The 22,630-nt window shown below is 42.0% G+C and overlaps 1 protein-coding gene across 1 annotated transcript in view; it reads left to right on the plus strand.

Moving 5' to 3' along the window:
• LOC137341851 (chemokine-like protein TAFA-5) overlaps nucleotides 1-22,630 on the plus strand; it is a 278,302-nt gene that overhangs the window by 158,163 nt on the left and 97,509 nt on the right. The window lies entirely within an intron of this gene.

The raw sequence follows: 22,630 nt of genomic DNA on the forward strand, positions 1-22,630 counted from the left end.
CAAATTCAAATGGATATAGTTGAGTAAGAGGAAAAAAGCTTACTGACACACCAAAAATAGGTTATCACTTAATAGAGTCCAGTCCAGATGCTGTAAATCAGCCCAATGTATCATGTTAGAAGTAATCTGAATATTATACATAATCAGGCCAATTTCAGCAGGATTTACTCATTGCATATAGTTAAAAAAGACAACTTGAATGAAATAAATACTGTGCTTCATAAATAGTATTTGTACAGCTAGACATATTACTTTGTTACAGAGCTATAACTATTGAATTTGTTATCAGTACTCATCGTTTGATTGGAGACGTTTTCTTAATACCTAACAATAGACTTTTCAAAATGCAATCCACTTGATTAGAAAATGTTCCCAAGAAAGCTTCTCCTTAAAGTCATCAATTAAACCCCATCGGGATGCTTGTCCAAAGATGTTTTTTCCAAAGTCCATTACCAACGCAGTGGTTAGAAGCATCTAGGATCAGTAAATCCTAACCACTCTCTGGATGCACCAATGCCTGGAATAATTGGTTTATTATATCTGTTGGCTGCAGAATGTCTCGTGTTTTGATCATCTGCTTAACGTGCTATTTAACACAGTTTGGAAAACAATTAATGGATTCAACTACATTGGAACTTTACCATCCTGAAATATCTCATTGCTCAAAATTTATAAGCTTTCCTTTATTCTAAGGCAATACAAATAAAATACATAAAATATCGTGTCAGTTTTATAACAATGCCCTCATGTATAACAATAGTAAATTATACTTCTGCATAAGTTATGTTTGTCCAGTACTGCCTTTCCTGCATACCTTCCTGCTTGTTCTTTTCTGTGAACTGACTTCACATTGGTAGAGTGAGTCAGTGATATGCATTGTTGATAGTAAGTCCTGTACAATAATATTGCATTCAATCTTCAAGAATGATGATTGATATGCTAGCTGTGATATGTTGATAATATTGATTATTGCTGCAATCCTATTACTGACATTCTCTGCTCATTTTGTGAAGTAATTCATCAAATAGTTATCAGACGTTAACCATCTGACTTCCACAGAGTCACACCGCTGAAAAACATAGGTAGTTTGATGTCTGCCCTGTTTGTAATAGCATGTTGTGCTTCTGAAGCCGCTGTTTGTAATGGATATGCTTCTGGAAGTTGTGGCAGTTTACAATAAATTTTAAATGAGGCTATTCTTTGATTTCCCCCCCCGCCCCTCTCCATTTTGCATTGAATGCTGCATTCAATGTTATGTTCATTGACCACACTAATCACTTTGCTTGTTAAATAGACTAACCTTTGCAATAATTCAAAACAGATTAATAGGATTCCAAAAGGATCAAGTAGGTATATTAGGTATATCAGCTTTAAGAACTCTCAGGTTGAGCTGCAATCAAAGGGGCGCTGATCAGAGATAAAGCTATGACACTATAGCCCTAATTCTCTCGCACGCTCATCATGACGCTCAGTACTGGGAGTATCAGGTTGCTGAATTTACCCTTCTGTCTTTCTCTTTTCACAGTAAGAATTTTTTTTCACCAATTGTCTCTTCTCTCTTGAAGGCAATGACTAGTGCTGGGTTATGATTCTATGGGTGTTAGCAAACCACCAATACCGTCCCCAAGTGGATTATCTGTGTGTCAGCTTGGCTCAGTTGGTAGCAGTCTCGCCTCTGGGTCAGAAGGTTGCAGTTTTGAATCCCACACCAGGACATCATTTAGGTTGCCAACCCAGTGCCATACTAAGAGAGTGCTGTACGGTCAAAGATATTGTCCTGCAGATGAGATGTGAAACCAAAGTTCTGCCTGCCTTTCAAATGGAAGTTAAAGCTCCTATAGTGCTGTTTGAAGAGAGGCAGGGTGTCCTGCCTAATACCCCACCCTCAACCAGTACCACCAAAAAAAGGCTGCTTATAGTGACACCACTATTTCCGGCCAGAATGGAGATGATAACCCTTCGGTCAATCACGTCTCGAGATCACATTGTTGTAAGTGACTGGGATTGATTTTACACATATAATTTGTACTATGTAACTATCCTCCACTCACAACATTTTGCTGGAGAAATAACCCTGCTTTTATCGGGAGATGTTGCTATAGTTTCGGTCATGAGTTCTGTTTGCTGTAGTTCGTAGAGACTTTTTTTAAATGGACTCCGTTTGCTGCGTAAATAGACTGTTTTGCTGTTTAAATAGACTTTGCTGTAAGTCCTGCCGTAAGTCCCTCCCAGCCTCCACCTCGTTGGCTGACGTAGTGGTGTCAATAGATCACAGGTTAATTAGTCATTAATCTCATTGCTATTTGTGGCACAGAATGGTTGCTGCATTTGCTGACATAATTCACTACTCTTTCAAAGTAATTAATTGTTTGAAGTGCTTTTGAGATGTTTCAAAATGATTTGGGCAATTTGATATGAATTATGATTGTTGTCAAAGTCCTGAGTGCTATCATTTCTGAGCAATGTCTTTATCCTTAAAACTACTTTGGATAACTTTCTTCAACGAGGAACCGAGGTGAAGGGCCATGTCCTGCTCACCACCAAGGTTGAAAGAGTAGAAGAGAAGACAAGGTAAATCAGGAAGTAATAATAATTTTAAAAATGCCATTGAAATCTGAAATAAAAATAGGAAATGCTGGAACTACTGGTCAGTCAGCAGCAAATTTAATGTTTTTGGTGTAACAATTTGAATTCTCAAGAAGGATCTCCCAGCCAAAACATGAATCTGTCTTTTTACAGATAGAGACTTACCTGCTGTGTATTTCCAACAGATTCTGTTTTTATTGTGAATTAGGAAGTTGTAATCAGCTGATGTCATGCTTGGGTTTCAAAAGCTTGAAGATTGGAAGAGGAAGAAAAGACTGAGGGAATTAAGGAATTCCACAGCTTTGAGGTCATGGGAAAGAATGAGTTAGAGTATGGGATAGTGCAATAAAGTTTCTTTCCAACACAGGGAGAATGTAGGGAGGAAGAAGTACATTGTAAGATGGCATTGTTTGTTGCCTGATTATTTCAATTTGTGATACATATTTAATGGCTAACAAAGTCTTTTAATTTTTTTTGTTTATTGCATCATCCACCAAAACCATATTGCGGTAGAGTTACCGCTTGTTTCTATTAGTTTTGTGCCCAGATTCCAACTCAATCGGCCGAACCAGCACAAAAGATCGGGGACTTTTAAATGTAAGTGAGTTATATTCAAAACCACTTACTTTCGGGTTTTCTGCAATCTTTTACACTGGTTTAAGATTCAATTTGCCTGGATCAGGCCCCGCCCACAAAACTGGCCACACCCCCAGGTTGCCATTGCGAGTTTCCGCCGATTGCGCTGGTTAGGGAAGGCTCTTCGAATTGTGCTAATTTTCTTAGGTGCACAGGCACTTGTTGGCACGTTTTATAAATTTTTACATATCAAATGTTAGTTAATTTACTAAAACTGACTAGTGTATACCAATGAAAGTAGTAAATGGTTCAGTATAGTTTTTAAAGTCATTTTCAGTGATTTTGAATCAGGTTACTCACAGAGGACTGGACACTCATTAAAAATGCTTATTTTTTGTGATAAGACGTATTAATCAAACTGCACCAGGTTACCACTCTTAAATACATCAATGAATATTTTTAATGGGAATAAAAAGAAACTTCTGTTCTATTACGCTGCCCGATTTCGCTGATTCATGGAATATTTTATGTTTGTAATTATGCCAATGCATTTATCGGAAACTTGAACAGTGCAATTTCAGGTGCAATTTCCCGATTGCGCCCAAAGCGAAAACTCTACTCCAGAATGTTTTGTGGCCAGAATCAATATGATTAATTTACACATACCTTTGATCTAATCTTAGTTCCTGGGTTTCTGTCTGGGGATGAAGAATGGGGTCAACAGCTCAAGTGGACAAATGGCTGGTACTGATCCCATTGTCTGCTGCAAAATGTCCTAAATGTTACAACAATTGACATTTATATAGCCCCTTTAACGTAGTATAGGATCTCCATGCACTATGAGGAAAGCCTTCTCAGTAGCAGATTTCTTCAGCTTCTTTCATGTATACACGTACAATGTCCAGGTGACTTGTCAGTGAAATAAGATGGGTTCACAGCTCATGGTAACAGTATGATCCTGATGATGACACCCAAGTCAGGTGTTTGCAAATGCTGTTTTCGTGCTTGAAAACAATAAATAGGTGACACACGGACCTTAAGTGTCTAACTTGATCTATATTGAAGCTGCCTCCAGACTTCAGGTTATATTCATGAATTGCTGATCCCAGGGCCACCATTCCTTTCTTTGCCAATTTTAGTGGTAAAGTAGATATATTGGTGCAATATTGTAGAAAGTGCCTACTGGACTATTCACCATATTTATCAATGCTTTGAAAATGGTTACCGATCCAAAAACATCTGCAAAATTTGAGGAGAAAAAAGTTAAGGAAGAAAAGCTAAATTAGCTTGTTAAATCCTGGTTAAAGAGCCAATTGTGAAAAGCCCATGCAGCTGTGGATGATAACCAGAAGTATTCCAGGTAAAATCTGGCAATAGTGAATTTAATGAAGGGGAAGATTCCAAAGTATCATCATGGCAATTTACCATGGACTAGTCCATGAATTGTATCGAGGAGTTTCCTGCCTATAGTATGAGTGCAATGGTCTTTGCTGGAAGAGGAGAGGCAGCCTACAAATAAGGAAGACAAAAGAGATCCATGGTACACAGCGAGTACTATTTCAGGCAGCAGGTCTGTCGCAACTGAGGCATCTATCTGGGCATGATGGAACATGGGCATTGACAGCAAAGTGGAAATCTAACACTCAGTCCAAATGGTGCCCCTCACATACACATGCGAGGGTAAGATGGCCATGCTCCCCTGGAAAATTTATGATTTTTTTTTTCTTAAATGGTTTATTCCAATTAATTTTAAAACATCGTTTTGCTTCTTAGATGAGATTTTTAATGTGAGGAAAAAGAGTCATTTAATTTATATGAAGTTAGTCACTACAGTACCTTCTATCAGATATTCAAGGTTAGAAGGACGGGGTCATTTTATTAAAAGAATTTATCATTTCTGCTGCGGGAATTCAACACTTTTTATTGTGAGTTTATAATCATTTAATATGAAAGTTCATCACTTCTGAATTCAATTTTTACCATAATTTTAATAAATAGTTCTCAGTTTTTTATTGACAAATCCTCAATGTTACTGTTGAACTTGTATGTATGTCACCAGCTGCACCTCCCTTTACACATAACACATGTATAAAGTTAACAAATTTAACACCTATCTCTTCCGGAGGTGCTCCTCACTAAAATACCCTAACTTCACAGTTTAATTCATTTGGGCAAGCACCATAGAGGACTTGGTCCATGGCATTGTATCTTGATGGATCCAGACATTGCCAGTGCTCCCACACCATACAGTTGCCTCCGCAACAGATCCAGTCCCGGAAAATCCATCGTACTGTGTAGTTTCATCCGACACACGGGGACATCACAATGCACATGCATGCTTCTGTAAGCCTGCAGTGTCATTCAGTTTCAAAAAAATGTGATCCACCAATCGCCTTGCAAAATAAAGAGGGGCATCTCAGGACTTACTATCATGTATTGCTCCAGTAAGGAGATAACTGGAGTCCTGTATCACTATGCGCCCACCTGCGTACACTTCAGTTAAAACCAGCACTAGCAGCAGTTGCACAGACACCAGTAGTTTTTTTTAATTGCTGCCTTCCCTTTAGATGTAGGAATCACTGTGCAAATGTAGTAATTTGTTCACCTACCAGTGGCATATGACATACCTAAATAGGGAAGGATATTATGCAATGAATGTGCAAATGATATGCTCCAAAATAATACACTTCAGTGCACTGCTGTTTGCTTTATTTGTTTAGCCAATCCAGAAAACTGAATATATTGTTAGGTTTACTTTTGGATGACTGAACCTTTATTTTCTGCACAATGGCAGAATGACAGGCTTACAGGAAGTATTAAAAGTTAATTAATTTTATTCAGTTGTGCAGTGTTACTCATGTGCATGTGTAATGTGTTTAGCCATCATTTTTGCCACATGAATTTCTCTGTTGTCTGTAGATATACCCTATTACTAAGTGCTCTCTCACTTAAAAGAGCCAGATAGTGGTGGCATAGCCAACTGGTGAGTGCAGGGATACAGGCCTGCTACCTTTATCTGTGACTGATGGACCTGTATTAGTGCTGAGGGTTTCCCTCATTGGTGTATTCCTCTTAGAAGTGGGGTGGTAATAGGATGGGGACAGAAAATTGGTGGCCGTCTTGGCGAATTCACGCTATAACTTCGGCAGGAGTCCACCGGAACTAGGCCAGAATCAGTTTATGCCAGGTCCCGACCTGGTGCCATAGTTTGCTGAATGACGTGTTGGATACTTTGACAAGGGACAGAGACCCAGGTTTTTCAGCCGCTTCGAGGTGGGGGGTGGGGAGGTGGGGGTTGTGCTCGGACGCGCTCCGATGTGTCCCCAGCATGCCGAAGCCTTATGAATTGAATGAACTTGCATGAGCCTGGAAACCTTGGTGGCTTCAGCAGTGGAGGTCAGGGATAGGCACATCTTGACACTTTTGCTGAGATACACTACGTCACAGATTTTCAGGGCCAGTTTCTTTAGGTTAGTTGTACTTTTTTATCTCATTCTCAGGATATGGACATCGCTGGTTAGGCCGCCATTTATTGCCCATCCTTAGCTGCCCTGAGGAGCTGGTGGTGAGCCGCCTTCTTGAACCGCTGTTATCTGTATGGTGAAGGTGCTTCCACAATGCTGTTAGATAGGGAGTTCCAGGATTTTGACCCAGCAAGAATGAAGGAATGGCGCTATACATCCAAGTCAGAATGTTGTGTGACTTGGAGGTGATGGTGTGCCCATGCACTTGTTGCCCTTGTCCTTCTAGATGGTGGAGGATACGAATTTTGGAGGTGCTGCCGAAGAAGCCTTGGTGCGTTTCTGCAATGCATCCTGGAAATAGTACACACTGCAGCAACGCTATGTCAATGGTGGAGGGAGTGGATGGTTAAGCCAGTGGATAGGCTGCCAATCAAGCAGACTGCTTTGTATTCTCGCGCAGCCTTGGTTGACTGTTCTTAAATTCATTGAAGATACGAAAATGAGCACAGGTTTTAGTAATTCAGGCCAAACCAATTAGTTGCTGAACTGAGACAAGTTAGTGGAATGGGCCATTGTGTGGTAAATGTCCTTCAATGTGCATTTAGAGTTGGAAACCTCCAGGCATGTTTATAACATGCAGAGATACCTACTTGAAGGTAACTGATCAACAAAGAAATGTGATCTCTTTGTTGATCACTCGTTAAAGGTACATAAACAATGTAAAGAGGCAACAGGAACATAGGAACAGGAGTAGGCTGTTCAGTCCCTTGAGCCTGTTCTGCCATTCAATTAGGTCATTTACACGCCTCAGGTCCATATCCCTTGATACCCATACCTAACAAAAATCTATCAATCACAAACTTGAAAGCTGCAATCGTCCCAGCAGCAGAATGATCAACCAAGGGTGCATGAGAGTACAAAGCTGTCCGCTTGATTGGCAGCCCATCCACTGGCTTAATCATCCACTTCTTCCACCATTGGCGTACCGTGGCTGCAGTGTGTAGTATCTACAGGATGCACTGCAGAAACAGCCTTTTGGGGGAGAAAAGTCCCGGTTTCTTCTACTCTTCATGTGGAAAAAGTCCTTTTGTAAATGGGAACTTGAGAATTCCTGATTGAAACGGTTGGGGTAGATTTTCCACTTAGGCGTAAAACTGGCGTTGCAAATTGCAGATTGGTCGCATGTTACACAACTTTCATTTCCGTTGAAATCAATAAAGAGTGGTGTCTCTAACGGGTGGCTGATCCACATCCCCAGTTTTATACCCAAGGGGTGAGTCAAAAATCAACCCTGATATTTCTAGTTCTAGAGGGTAAGTGCTAGTTAACTGTGATTGTGATGAGTCATGGCTGCCACAGTCTCCTGGACCCATGATTGTCGTAGAGTTGGAGAGGAATTTTTCTGCATGTTTCCTGTAGTGGCTGTCGGTTTTTTTTGCCTCTCCCAGAAGATTGTGTGGTTATGGAGCTTCACTGTTGTGTGGATGGGATGGGTTAGATGGGCCTGATCATCTTTTCTCGCCCTACTTTTTGCATGAATGTTCAAATCTCTGAATAGAGCATTTTTTGCATTTAAATTTAACAGCTACTACTTTCCTTCATATGTCCTATCTTGTTACTTTATGGCAAAATTCATGGCTTATTTTTGTGCTCTTCTTTAAGTCATGCAACTTTGTCTGGATCTCCAGCCAGATTGCCCAAGTAATTTGACAGCATCTTTGAATGATGGGGAGTGGATGGTTAAGCCAGTAGATGCGCTGCCGATCAAGACGACTGCTTTGTACTCTTCTTAACCATTCTTAACCATCTCATCATCTTTGAATGAGATACTGCCATACTTGGCACTTCCACTACATATTTGAAGCCTGTCCCCTCTCACCAAAAATTTGCTACCCCTTTCCCGTAACCGTGGGGTCGATTTTAACTGCTGATCTGTTTGGGGCATGCAGGGGTATGGGGTGTGAGAGAAACCCTCACGGAGAACTCAGTATGAGGTCCTGACCAGTTTAAATCCCGAGTCTCATTTAAATAATCCAGTACAGCCTTGCACCTGAAACAAGTGGTAATGTTAGGGCAGGCTGGCGGAAGCAAAAATCTGGTCGTGATCCTGAGGAGCCACGGGAATATTTCTCAGCATAAAGTTAATGCTGGGCAAGGGATTTGGCAGCCGATGCCAGTGCTGGGAGTGAGGGGCAAGTCCAGGGTTTGCGATGCCCAAGGACTCCTTGGGCGGGCCAAGGGAGCACTCCTGCTCCTCCATGCCCACAAGGTTTCCACAGAAAAGTGATTTTTAAAAAAAAAAGTTACCTTGGCCTCTTCTGGCCATTTTGTGACTCCCACCATGGTTCAGCTGTCAGGGTTGGAAAAAGAACATAAGAACATAAGAAATAGGAGCAGGAGTAGGCCAATTGGCCCTTCGAGCCTGCTCCGCCATTTAATAAGATCATGACTGATCTGATCCTAACCTCAAATCTAAATTCATGCAGAAGTTAAAATGCCGTGGCCCGTCCAAAGTTGTCATCGGGTTACAACTTGATTGTAAAACAGGCCCCCACCTGCTGGGCATGGACGGCTCGCCCGTGCTTGAATTCAGATAAGTAAAGATGGTGGGAGAGCTGGAATGCGTCAGGGCCTCCCCCACCTTATTCTAGCTTCCTGCCTGAGGTGCAGGATGGATAGGCAAGTGGACCGCATGCATTCCTCATCCTTAGAAAAAAAATCAAGTTCTCTAATATCTAGGACATGCAAAGACATTCTCCATGCTGGCCTTGCATGTTTTAGTCAATATTGGCTACTATCTATTGGCGAGTGTAACTGCCCCTACCAAAACTTCATCCAACTTTCAAGTTGACCTGTAGGCATCTACCAGATCCCATCTTACACTAAAAATATTATAGGATTTGACACATGTCTTAAAAAAAATCCTATGGTATTTGAAGAAGTTATTTTCATATTGGATAATTAAGGATCTTTTTTTTTTCCAATTATATCCTGGAGAGAATTTTAGTGAGGGAGAGTAGATGCAACCAGTCACAGAACATGTAAGACAGGCATTGAATGAATTGAAAGTAGTAGGATATCCTGATTTATAGTACAGATTTTCTGTAGCAGATGAGGACTTGATTCTTTGTTCCTTATCAATGCAACACTAGCAGTGTTCTGGTAAATTTTTGTGGGACTGTACATTTTTTTTTACAACCTATATGTTTTAGCAGCGTTTTCAGTGATTTATTGTTAGGATAATGGAGATGCAATTTAAATTTCACTACACTTCCTTGCTGTCCCTGTCCGAAATGCAAATTGCCAACATTGGGAAGATTGGCCACCTACCAACCGGTCCCTCCCCTGTGCTCCATATTGTGCAACAGGTCCGGATTCCTTAACGACCTGTATTCCCGTTGCAGAATGAAGCTCTTTGTTGTGTTTTCATTTCCTAAAGAAACAGCATTTGCTTTGGAATTAAAATAAAAGCAATTTAATTGTAGTCAGTTACTATACACAAAAAAACCTCTAATATTATCGAAATACACCACTGTCTTCACTTTTCTTTTCACAATTCTATGGTGTTATGAGCAGGTATATGACAGCACCAGAACTGCAGGTTTCGCTGCATGGATTGTTGGAGGAAAAAGGTCTTTTGATTAAATGTTGAGATGTTTGCAATGCTATAAAATTCGAATAATTCCATTGCCTGCAATGTGGCCCAACTAAGCTTCTCCATTTAAATTAAATAAATTGTTCTAAATATTATGCGAGGCACTGTACATGCTGCAAAGCAGGTTCCACTGGTTGGCCATCTTGGCCCAGTTTAATGGAAGCCTAACAGTTTGGTATTTTGGTCATGTATTTTTTTTCCCCCCTGTCTACATTTGTTCATTTCTACCAAGCTTATCTTGACTCTCCCTCAAAGGCTTTCTGTCTTTAGTATCTCTGCTATCATGCAAATCCGAACAGCCTTCTGAGATAAGGTATAAATGCGTGGCTGGATTTTTTTTTTGCAAGTTATTAACTTTGAACTAATAGAAATCAAAAATTCGACACGCTACTGAGACACCAATACATCATTCAGCGCCAAACAGCAGAACATATGTGCACGCGAAAGAAATCTGCAAGTCAGCATATCTTAGCTCTCAGAGGATGGAACTATTTTATACCCTGCTAACAGTTGGCAATCTGTAATATGTACACAAGGCATGGAAGGACATTTGGATTTATTAAGGTGGATTTGAAAATTCATATTCCGAAATCAGTAGCTCAGGTCGCCTGAAGTCCTGATTTATCTCAATTGGTTTAACTTGGCCCGATTCCTATTTGGAAATGTCTTTGGTGCATCTCCTCAGCTGGTGGTCATTGCCTGCACTGCTAAATTCTAAATGTAGGAATTCTGTTATGTTTTTATGGGTTCCATGACCCAGGATCATTGGAATTTGCTCATCCAAAAACAGGAGGCCTCTGCTCCTTACTGGCTGCGGTTTGAGCTTAGCTACAATGTGTTTGTCAGTCATTCCTGCTGGGTTTTTTTGTGAACTTCGTACTCACCAGTGAAAATTCACAAGCTTGCAAAAAAAGTACCTGGTGTTTGTGGTGACTGCCGAACTCAGGAAGTAAATGCCGTGACTAACGGCGCTGTTGTATTGAATTAACATGTTTGGTAAATCTCGATTGCTTAATAATAATTAATCTGTCATATTCTGTTCTTTGGGAGACACTAATTAGGCAATCTATTTATGCAATTTAAACTGTCTGATTCATTGTTAGCCTTTGAGACTCCCACACAGACCCAGTGTGACTTGTAATCTATAAATTGTAATCTTGAGCTCTGTCGGCATTTGGTAATTGTCCATAATCAAATCATTCTTGTATATTTACTTTACCATTGCTGTTTTTTTTAAGATGTCTTTAGATTGGAGCTGGGCTAACAAGGTTTCTTTCCTTCGCTCCTCAAGGTACTGCCTCTTGCAAAGGTAAATCTTCATGGGTGCTAAAAATCCTCTGGTACCTTGCCTAATGGCCTTTCTTCATATGTGATCCTAGACAATGAGTGTCAGCAGGTCCATTCAACTGTGGCAGGCAAACACCAATACTGTTCTTACACAAGATGTGGAGATGCCGGTGATGGACTGGGGTTGACAATTGTAAACAATTTTACAACACCAATTTATAGTCCAACAATTTTATTTTTAATCCCACAAGCTTTCGGAGGCTTCCTCCTTCGTCAGGTGAACGGTGTGGAAATAACATTTTCGAATCCTTCGCATTTTAAGATCACAGAACAATGCCTGGTGATTACTGCCCGTTGCCAAGGCAATCACAGTGAGCAGACAGAAAGGTGTCACCTAAAAAGGCCACCGAATATACAAACCCCCAAAAACAAAAAAAGAGAGAGAGAGATAAGGAAGACAGTCAATGACCCGTTATATTAAAAACAGATAACATTTGTTCGCTGGTGGGGTTACGTGTAGTGTGACATGAACCCAAGATCCCGGTTGAGGCCGTCCTCATGGGTGCGGAACTTGGCTATCAATTTCTGCTTGACGATTTTGCGTTGTCGTGTGTCTCGAAGGCCGCCTTGGAGTATGCTTACCCGAAGGTCGGTGGCTGAATGTCCATGACTGCTGAAGTGTTCCCCGACAGGGAGAGAACCCTCCTGTTTGGCGATTGTTGCGCGGTGTCTGTTCATCCGTTGTTGCAGCGTCTGCATGGTCTCGCCAATGTACCATGCTCTGGGGCATCCTTTCCTGCAACGTATGAGGTAGACAACGTTGGCCGAGTCACAGGAGTATGAACCGTGCACCTGGTGGGTGGTGTCCTCTCGTGTGATGGTGGTATCTGTGTCGATGATCTGGCATGTCTTGCAGAGGTTACCGTGGCAGGGTTGTGTGGTGTCGTGGACGCTGTTCTCCTGAAGGCTGGGTAATTTGCTGCGAACGATGGTTTGTTTGAGGTTGGGTGGCTGTTTAAAGGCGAGTAATGGAGGTGTGGGGATGGCCATAGCGAGGTGATCGTCATCATTGATGACATGTTGAAGGCTGCGGAGAACATGGCGTAGTTTCTCCGCTCCGGGGAAGTACTGGACGACGAAGGGTACTCTGTTGGTTGTGTCCCGTGTTAGTCTTCTGAGGAGGTCTACGCGATTTTTCGCTGTGGCCCGTCGGAACTGTCGATCGATGAGTCGAGCATCATATCCCATTCTTACTAGGGCGTCTTTCAGCGTCTGTAGGTGTCCATCGCGTTCCTCCTCGTCTGAGTTCTTACACAAAGTCTCGACGCACATAATTTCCAGCAGGGATTGCTGGATAGTGATCAGAAGTGGGAACCATGGCTGATTTTCTTCCCCTCCCAGCATAGGGCCATTGACACTAATAATAGTACCGCACCATTTCCTGCCCCACCTGAACATGAGAAAGCACCATCTGAGAAAAGGCCGTTTGGTCCATCAAGGCCACTCCAACCAGAATCCATGCATGATAATTTTATGACCCCCCCCCCCACCACCACCACCAATTGATCCTTCACACATCCCAAAAAAAGCTGTGTTGTTAATATCTCTAAAACTCAATCTCCTTTTTAACAGATCAGCTAAATCAGTGTAGAGTGAAAATTGGACTTAGAATGATTCTGGTCTGTAAAGATTAGTGCTGCCCACAAATACATTAGGGGACTTTTCTAAGATAAGATTCTAACAGTCCAATAGCAAATAAAATCTTGAAATCAATAATGAGATTACCTGTGATCAGTATACCAATGATGGGTTTTACCAGAGATTAGTGCACTAGTGATGGTTTTACCTGAAATCAGTGCACTAGTGAGTGTTTACCTGAATTCAATGTATTAGCGATGGGTTTGCCCAAGATTAGTGTACTAGTGATAGGAATGTAGCAGTGACAAGTTTGCCCGGGATTAACGTAACAGTTCCAGGTGTATGTGAGATCAGTGTATTCCTCACAGGTTTACCTCAAATTAGTGTAGTGTGGACTATTTGCATGTTATCAGTGCACCAATGACGATTTTATTTCTAGACATCATTTGACCTCTGTTTCTGTCGAAATGATAGTGAAATTTATATGGCCCCTAGTTAAAAAAATGTCATCAGTGGAAACTACTTACCCTCTCAAGGACAAACATCTTACATTAAGTATAACAAATATACAAATACATCACAGGTGTTAATATTTGTCAAGCTCAAAATGCTTGCTACTTCAATGAATAGCAGGCAAACAAAGCCACTCAGCAACATTAGTCAAACAGCAGGTCACGTCTTTTTCTTCTTCAAGTAGGTTGGCTGATGCATCCAAATGGCGTATCCTACGACCTTCCTAATTTTCAAGACTTCTATTAGATTCCCTCCTTACCCTTCTTTGTTATAATAAAAAGCTCCTATTTTTCAAACCTTTCTTCATAACTTCAACTCTAAGCAATTAGATTGGTTTTCTCATGAAGGTGTCTGGCAGTTTTCACCTTTTTGACTTTTCTGATAGCATGCCTGATGTAACTTACATTGGTTAGCAGTGACTTAAGGAATCATCTCACTTAGTCTCATTGGTATTCTGCCAACTATCTTATTAAACATATCATTACCATATCATGGGTAAGTTAGGCAATGTTGTTACAGGTGTGTAGTGACATGCAAGCATCTTGCCAACTCAATGGAGATTTTCTGCTGACATTCTGCCAGGCAGTTTGTCAAACCAAATGAGGCATTGCTGCCAATGCAGGCATCTTGACAACTATTTCCTGACTGATGTTCCTCATTATATAATGCTACTGAAAACCTACTGACATGGTCGTTAGTGTGTTCTGTATAGTTTACAGGTATAATGGATGTGGATTAATGTGACTTAAGGAAAAGTAGAGGCATTAGCCCCGATGTTTGCGGGGAGGGAGTGGGGGCGCATGCCAGCTACCGGGAAACCCGGAAATACCAGGAAGGCAGGACCTTATTAGAATTTTTCTATTCTGTTTCCCACCTGGCAGGGAAAGCCTGCTGTAGAAGGCAGCAGCTAGGGACTACTGGGGATGTTCCCCGGCAATAGAGAAGATCAGGGGTTGGTGGCTGTGGCGGGGGTTGGGCGGGAGAGCTCAGAGCGCAGCAGCGAGGAGCGAGGGAAGGAGAGTTCGCAGAGGGGAGAGAGATCGAGATCGGGAGAGGGAGGGGGTTGGCAGATCGCGGGGAGATCGGCCGATTGCTGGGGTTGGCGGGGGGGGGGGGGGAGTGGGGAAGAGATTGTGGCAGGCAATGTGCTTGAGGGACTGAGGGAAGCATTCCAGCTCTTCCTGGCCCACAAGCAGTGTTGGAAAAGCACTTACCTGCTGAATCCGGCAATTCTTGCCTCCCTTCGGCTGCCGGGTTTCCCGAGCCCCGAGAAACCCGGCCTGCAGCCATTAAATTCAAATGGCTGCCAAATTCTGAGGAACGCAGCCTCATTAACATATTATAATGACTGACCTGTCTCTCCAGAGCCGGTTACTCGGCTGCTCAGCTGGCCCCCCGACCGACCCTCCCCCGCCTGTCGTTGGACCCCCCCCCAAGGAATAAAACATGATATAAAAGTTTATCCTTGACCTTGCTTCTAGGAAACCATATATAGTCAAACTACACAATTTCAAACAAAAGCATCATAATTGTGTAAAAGAGTGGGCAAGACAGTCTAATCTTCCCATGTTACCCTACATTTACTCTGAGCATTACTGCTGGTTCCAGAATTAATTTACCAAGGCGCTAACCCTCTTGTTCTTCCTTATTGCTCTTGAATCCAGTGAGATGGTAGTTGGCAGTTTATGTAGGCGGGCGTTGGGCTAACCGGACAGTGAGTTTTTGAACTGCTAATGTCATTGCTACCCAAAACATCCAAAAAGAACTCCCAGTGGAATCTTTCATCAAAGCCCGCATTACTAGTTGGGGCCTGCAGTGCCCGTTTGGTGACCAGGACAAAAGGAAGAAGGAACAGTAACAGGCAAGTGGCTAGTCCTTGTAAAATGTGGCAACGCTTCCACAATTGGCCAGGTGTCAACAGGGCATCTGTATTATAATAATAAATAGTAAATAGCAGCATTTATATGGTGCCTTATCATGTTCTGGTGTCTCAAAGTGCTTCACACAATGAAATCTGTTTGGCATGCAGTGACTTGTTATAATATATACAAACGATGAGGCTGATTTTAACTTCTTTGTCAATGGAAATCAATGGACCATTTTATCCAGAAATTGTATTTCTTGCACACCTACAATTGGGGAAAAAAACACTACTTAATAAATATTAAGAATTACCATTATATAGTGCTTAGAACAAGACGGCAGTGTTTACTTCAACTATATGTCATCTTATTACTTGCTCTAATGACCTGATCCCATGACCTGATGCCATGATTCGGAAAGTTCTTGTTCTGGAAGTTGGAATTATTCCTTGAAGACTTGTGTCAGTTTAAGTAGAAAGTTAGTAACCTGGTCCCTGAAATTTACTCTTTGCGAAAGCACTAGTAAGTAATATTTGCACCCATTATATCTAAATTCGACATATCCTTGATTGCTAAATTAACAATCTTCAGAATAACTATGTTATATTTGATGCTGTTTGGTATCAACTCACTAATATAATTACAGTGGAAAGTGTAACTTAATTACCTGTAGAACAGAGTAAAGAAGACTTACTGTTTTGGTAGTTCCACTGAGAGTTACAACTGCATCTGTTCGTCTGTGTTGCATTGCGCTGCTAATGATCAGCTCTAAAGAAAAAGCTGTCAATACGGTGCAGCTGTAATGTAGTTCAGTGCTGGGACCTTGCTGTTGGGGCAGGTTTACGGAAATACAATTTAATCTGTGTTGTAAAACTGTGATAGAGTCAGACTATTGCTACATTTTTAATATAGGGAATGATTTTGTGTCAGATCAGCTGGCTGTAGTTGCAGTACTGGGAGAAAATTTACTGTGGTCCAAAGTCTGATATTTTATAACTCAGCTTGTGATGGAAAAATATATTTTCAAACACTGGACCTGATACATTGTTTGAACTGTTTTATCCAGACCTTTCTGGTGGGCAGCAGGCAGACAGGACCTGAGCAATAAGTGGGTCATCTTCTTTTAGTTACTTTCATTCCATTTTTCTATCATTCAGTGTCAGACAGACATGACTGAAGTTGCTTCTGACTGAGTACAGACCTCAAAGCCATGATAATGGGCAGAGATGTGCAGGGTGATAGATCTTAGCTGAGGTGCAAACTACCTTCGAATTAATCTAGAACTGATAAATGCTAAAGATGACAATTACTGACAGTTCACAGGTTGGTGAACTGACCTGCTGGTTCCTTTATTGGGACACATTGCTACTTTAATACCACTGAAGGACTGAGCTTTTATCAGTGGTGTGTTTTTACCTCAAAACTCTCCGCACTGTTGAACCTTTGATTGTTGAAGTTTATTTGATTTGGTGAGTTACATTTGGTAAGCTAATAAAGTGGCTCAGATGACTTTGAAACCTTGAGATTAGATGCCTGCATTGAACTTATTTCCTCTTACCCTTTCTTTATATTACAGTATTATGGAGTTTGGGGAAAACTTTAATAACTTTTCCAGTTTAAAAAAATGACGTGTTAGTTATTTTATTAATTTATAGATTATTCCAATTAATCATCTACCTAAGTCCTGAATATAATTGTTACAGAGGATACTGAAGTAAGGATTTCCAGGGTGAGTTACATATATACCAGCCATCGATGTTTTATACGAGTATCAGCATGTTAAAGTTAGGGTTCATTGGCTGTCTTTGCACATGAAAATCAGCTGTGCTCTCAGAAATTCTGCTATACACAGAAGTTGCTATCCGCAACGTGTCCAGTGTGAACTAGAGGCAGAATTGGAGAAAAGTGCCTTCATGAACGGTTCTGGGGACAGGGTGGCGGGGTGGGGGGGGAGTGCGGGGTGGAGAAAGGAGAAAAATCAGAGAAGAGTGTTTATATTACCAGTAAAAGTGAGGAAGAAGGAGTCTCAGCATGGACTGGTGGGGTGCAGAAGAGTGCAAGTGTGAAGTGTTGAGAGGAGGGGAGGGAATAAGTGCCATAATGATCCATAATGGGGGTTGGAGGTGGGATATATAGAACAATGCCAGCATAAACTATGATGTGGAGATGCCGGTGATGGACTGGGGTTGACAATTGTAAACAATTTTACAACACCAAGTTATAGTCCAGCAATTTTATTTTAAATTCACAAGCTTTCGGAGATTTTCTCCTTCCTCAGGCAGGAGAAAGGAGGAAGGAGAAAATCTCCTTTGCCTGAGGAAGGAGAAAATCTCCGAAAGCTTGTGAATTTAAAATAAAATTGCTGGACTATAACTTGGTGTTGTAAAATTGTTTACAAGCATAAACTATGGAGAGGAAGGGTTAAACAAAGGAGGAGGAGCGGAGAAGAATGTTAGTATGAACTGGGGAAATAGGGAGAAGAGTGCCTCCATGAGAAGGAAGAAGATTGCTTCTACAATCACTGTCACAACTGTATAAACAACTTTAAAATAATTTAACAATCACAATCAGATTTAGTAGCAGAGGATACATATCTGCTCACAATTTCTTTGCAAGAAACTAAAAGTCCCCAAAATTCTTGCCACAATCTTCGGCTTTATAAGTGATGAATTGTTGAGTATACCTGCAGCTAGAGTTGTGACAAGCTCATGCTCCACTGAACTTTCAGTGTAACTGCGTGTCATAGGCCTACATTCAGGGTTTTCAATTGTCAGGTTTTTTTTAAGGCTTATGAGCTTTTTTGTAGCTATTGGTCAGCTTTTGCTAGTTTCCTGGGTTGGCATGTATGGAACTAACTCGTGTGATGGCAGGGCATCTCACTCCCATGGAATGTACACCTTTTGCCATGTGGGAACTCCAGGTTTCGGAGCTTGAGCAACAGCTGGCATCACTGCAGTGCATCCATGAGTCTGAGATCTACATGGATAGCATGTTTCAGGAGGTGGTCACCCCACAATTTAAGAGAGTGCAGGTAAAGAGGGACTGCGAGATCGCCAGATAGACAAGGAGGACCAGGCAGGTAGTGCATGAGTCCCCTGAGGGCATCTCGCTCTCTAACCAGTATTCATCTTTGAATACTCATGAGGGAGAGGGTTCCCCTAGTGAGTGCAGCCAGATCCAAGAGAGTAGCACCATGGGTGGCTCAGCTGTACAGGGGGAGGAGAAAGATTCATGAGAGCGATAGTGATAGGGGATTCTATAGTTAAAGGAGCAGACAAGTGTTTCTGCGGATGCAGACGTGATTCCAGGATGGTATGTTGCCTCCCTGGTGCCGGGATCAAGGATGTCACTGAGCAGCTGCAGAACTTTCTGGAGGGGGAGATTGAACAGCTAGAGGTCGTGGTCCATATCGGTACCAATGACATAGGTAGAAAGAGGGATAAGGTCCTGCAGGCAGATTTTAAGCAGCTAGGAAAGACATTAAAGAAGCCAGGCCTCAAAGGTAGTAATCTCCGGATTGCTCCCGGTGCCACGCGCTAGCATGTATAGAAATAGGAGGATAGAGCAGATGAATGCGTGGCTGGAGAGATGGTGCAAGAGGGAGGGCTTTAGATTCCTGGGGCATTGGGACTGGTTCTGGGGGAGGTGGGACCTCAACAGGGTCGGGACCAATATTCTCATGGGGAGGTTTGCTAGTGCTGTTGGGGAGGATTTAAACTAGCTGGCAGGGGGATGGAAACCTGAGCTTAGATTCAGAAGGGAGAGAAGCAGAGCTGGAAATAGAAGGCAGAAAATTAGTAAGTGAGTTTGGAAGGCAGAGGAAACAAAGGTTAGAATCTAGACAACAAAGGAATTTGGCAGTGCTTAATGGTATACGCATCAATGCAAGGAGTATAGTGAATAAGGCAGATGAGCTAAAGGCAGAGAAAAACACGTGGAAATACGATATCTTAGCTATTACAGAAACATAGTTTCAACAGGGGCAGAAATAACAGCTCAACGTTCCTGGTTACAGGGTTTTCAAACGAGATAGAGGGGGATAAAAAAGGAGGGAGTGGCAATATTGGTTAAAGAAACAGTTACAGCTGTGAGGAGGGATGATATATGAGAAGGATCATCAAGTGAGTCCATATGGGTTGAACTAAAAAACAGAAAAGGGGCAGTCACACTGCTGGGAGTGTACTATAGACCCCCAAACAGTCAGAGGGAGATAGAAGAGCACATTTCTGAGAAGTGCAAAAACAGTAGGGCAGTAATAGTAGGGGATTTCAACTACCCTAATGTTAACTGGGATACAATCAGTGTAAAAGGTATATTAGGCGCAGAATTCTTAAATTGCATTCAGAAGAACTTTTTTAGCCAGTACATGGCAAGCCCAACAAGAGAGGTGGCAGTTCTGGATTTAGTTTTAGGGAATGAAGCTGGGCAGGTGGAAGGAGTAGCAGTGGGAGAGCATTTTGGGGGTAGTGATCATAATTCAGTTATATGTAGCATAGTTACGGAAAAGGGCAAAGATAGAACAGGGATAAAGGTTCTAAATTGGGGAAAGGCCAATGTTACTAGGCTGAGAAGTGATTTAGCAAAAGTTGACTGGAAACAGCTACTTGAAGGTAAATCAATGTCAGAGCAGAGGAGGCATTGAAGGGGGAGATTCAAGGGGTTCAGAGTAAACATGTTCCCATGTTCCCACAAAGAAAAAGGGTGGACTGCCCAATCTAGAGCCCCCTGGATGACAAGGAGCATTCAGGGTAAGATGAGGCAAAAAAAGGGAAGCTTATGTCAGACACCAAGAGCTCAATATTACAGAAAGCCGAGAGGAGTATAGAAAGTGAAGGGGTGAAATTAAAAGGAAATTGGGAAAGCAAAGAGAGGGCAAGTAAAATTAAGGAAAACCCAAAAATGTTTTATAAATACATAAAGAGCAAGAGGATAACTAAGGAAAGAGTAGGGCCTGTTGGAGACCAAAAGGGCAACCTATAAGTGGAGGCAGAAGATGTGGGTATGGATGAATACGTTGTTTCTGTCTTCACAAAAGAGGGGGACGATGCTGAGTTTGTAGTTAAGGAGGACTGTGAAATATTGGATGGGATAAACATAGTGAGAGAGTAAGTATTAAGGGGTTTAGCACTTTTGAAAGTAGATAAATCGCCAGGCCCGGATAAAATGTATTCCAGGCTGTTAAGATAATCAAGGGAGGAAATAGCGAAGGCTCTGACCATCATTTTCCGATCCTCCCTAGTGTGCTGCCAGAAGATTGGAGGACTGCTAATGTTGTACTGTTGTTTAAAAAGGGAGAAATAGATAGACAGAGTGATTATAGGCCAGTCAGTCTAACCTTGGTGGTGAGCAAATCATTGGAATCAATTCTGAGGGACAGCATAAATCGTCATTTAGAAAGGCACGGGTTAATGAAGGACGGGTATCATGGATTTGTTAAGGGAAGGTCGTGTCTGACTAACTCGATTGAATTTTTTGAGCAGGTAACAAGGAGGGTGGATGAGGGTAACGTGTTTGATGTAGTTTACATGGATTTTAGGAAGGCTTTTGTCAAGGTCCCACGGGCAGACTGGTCAAAAAAGTAAAAGCCCATGGGATTCAAGGGAAAGTGGCTAGTTGGATCCAAAATTGGCTCAGGAAGCAAAGGATAATGGTTGACAGGTGTTTTGCGACTGGAAGGCTGTTTCCAGTAGGGTTTAGCCAGGCTCAGTACTAGGTCCCTTGCTTTTTCTGATATATATTAATGAATGTGGGGGGCTTGATCAAGAAGTTTGCAGATGATACAAAACTTGGCCATGTGGTTGATAGTGAGGAGGAAATCAGTAGTCTGCAGGAAGGTATCAGTGGACTGGTCAGGTAGGCAAAAAAGTGGCAAATGGAATTCAATCCAGAGAAGTGTGAGGTAATGCAGTTGGGGAGGGCAAACAAGGAAAGGGAGTACACAATAAATGGGAGGATTCTGAGTGGTGTAAAGGAACAAAGGGACCTTGGAGTGCATATCCACATGTCCCTGAAGGTAGCATGACAGGTAGTTAAGGTGGTTAAAAAGGCATATGGGATACTTTCCTTTATTAGCCGAGGCACAGAATATAAGAGCAGGGAGGTTATGCTAGAACCATATAAAACACTGGTTAGGCCACAGCTTGAGTACTGCATTCAGTTCTGGTCACCACATTACAAGAAAGATGTGATTGCACTAGAGATGGTACAGAGCAGATTTACGAGGATGTTGCCAGGGCTGGAGAATTTTAGCTATGACAAAAGATTGGATAGGCAGGGGCTGTTTTCTTTGGAACAAAGGAGGCTGAGGGGAGATTTAATTGAGGTATATAAAATTATGACGGGACTAGATAAAGTGGATAGCTAGGACCTATTTCCCTTAGCAGAGGGGTCAGTGACCACGGGGCATCGCTTTGAAGTAATTGGTAGAAGGATCAGAGTGGAGCTGAGGAGAATTTTTTTCACCCAGAGGGTGGTGGGGGTCTGGAACCCACTGCCTGAAAGGGTAGTGGAGGCAGAAACCCTCAACTCATTTAAAAAGTACTTGGATGTGCACTTGAAGTGCCGTAACCTACAGGACGACAGATCAAGTGCTGGAAAGTGGGATTAAGCTGAATAGCTCTTTTTTGGCTGCACGGACATGATGGGCCGAATGGCCTCCTCTGTGCCGTAACTTTGTATGATTCTTCTTCTATGATTCTATGACACTCCTGTTTGTTTGTGTTTGCCTGCGAATATTAAAAACTCACTATCCTAAATTATGATGTGGAGATGCCGGTGATGGACTGGGGTTGACAATTGTAAACAATTTTACAACACCAAGTTATAGTCCAGCAATTTTATTTTAAATTCACAAGCTTTCGGAGATTTTCTCCTTCCTCAGGTAAATGTTTCAAGATCTCCTTGAAGCCTACGCATTTATACATATTGAATAATACATGGTGTTTACAGACTGCCCCTGCAACTGCCCGTTGCCAAGGCAATCACCGTGTTCAGACAGAGAGGTGTCATCTGCAGAACCCCCGAATACACATTCAACAAAAAAACAAACA

This window comes from Heptranchias perlo, chromosome 24 (genome assembly GCF_035084215.1).
Source record: "Heptranchias perlo isolate sHepPer1 chromosome 24, sHepPer1.hap1, whole genome shotgun sequence".
Classification (NCBI taxonomy): Eukaryota; Metazoa; Chordata; class Chondrichthyes; order Hexanchiformes; family Hexanchidae; genus Heptranchias; species Heptranchias perlo.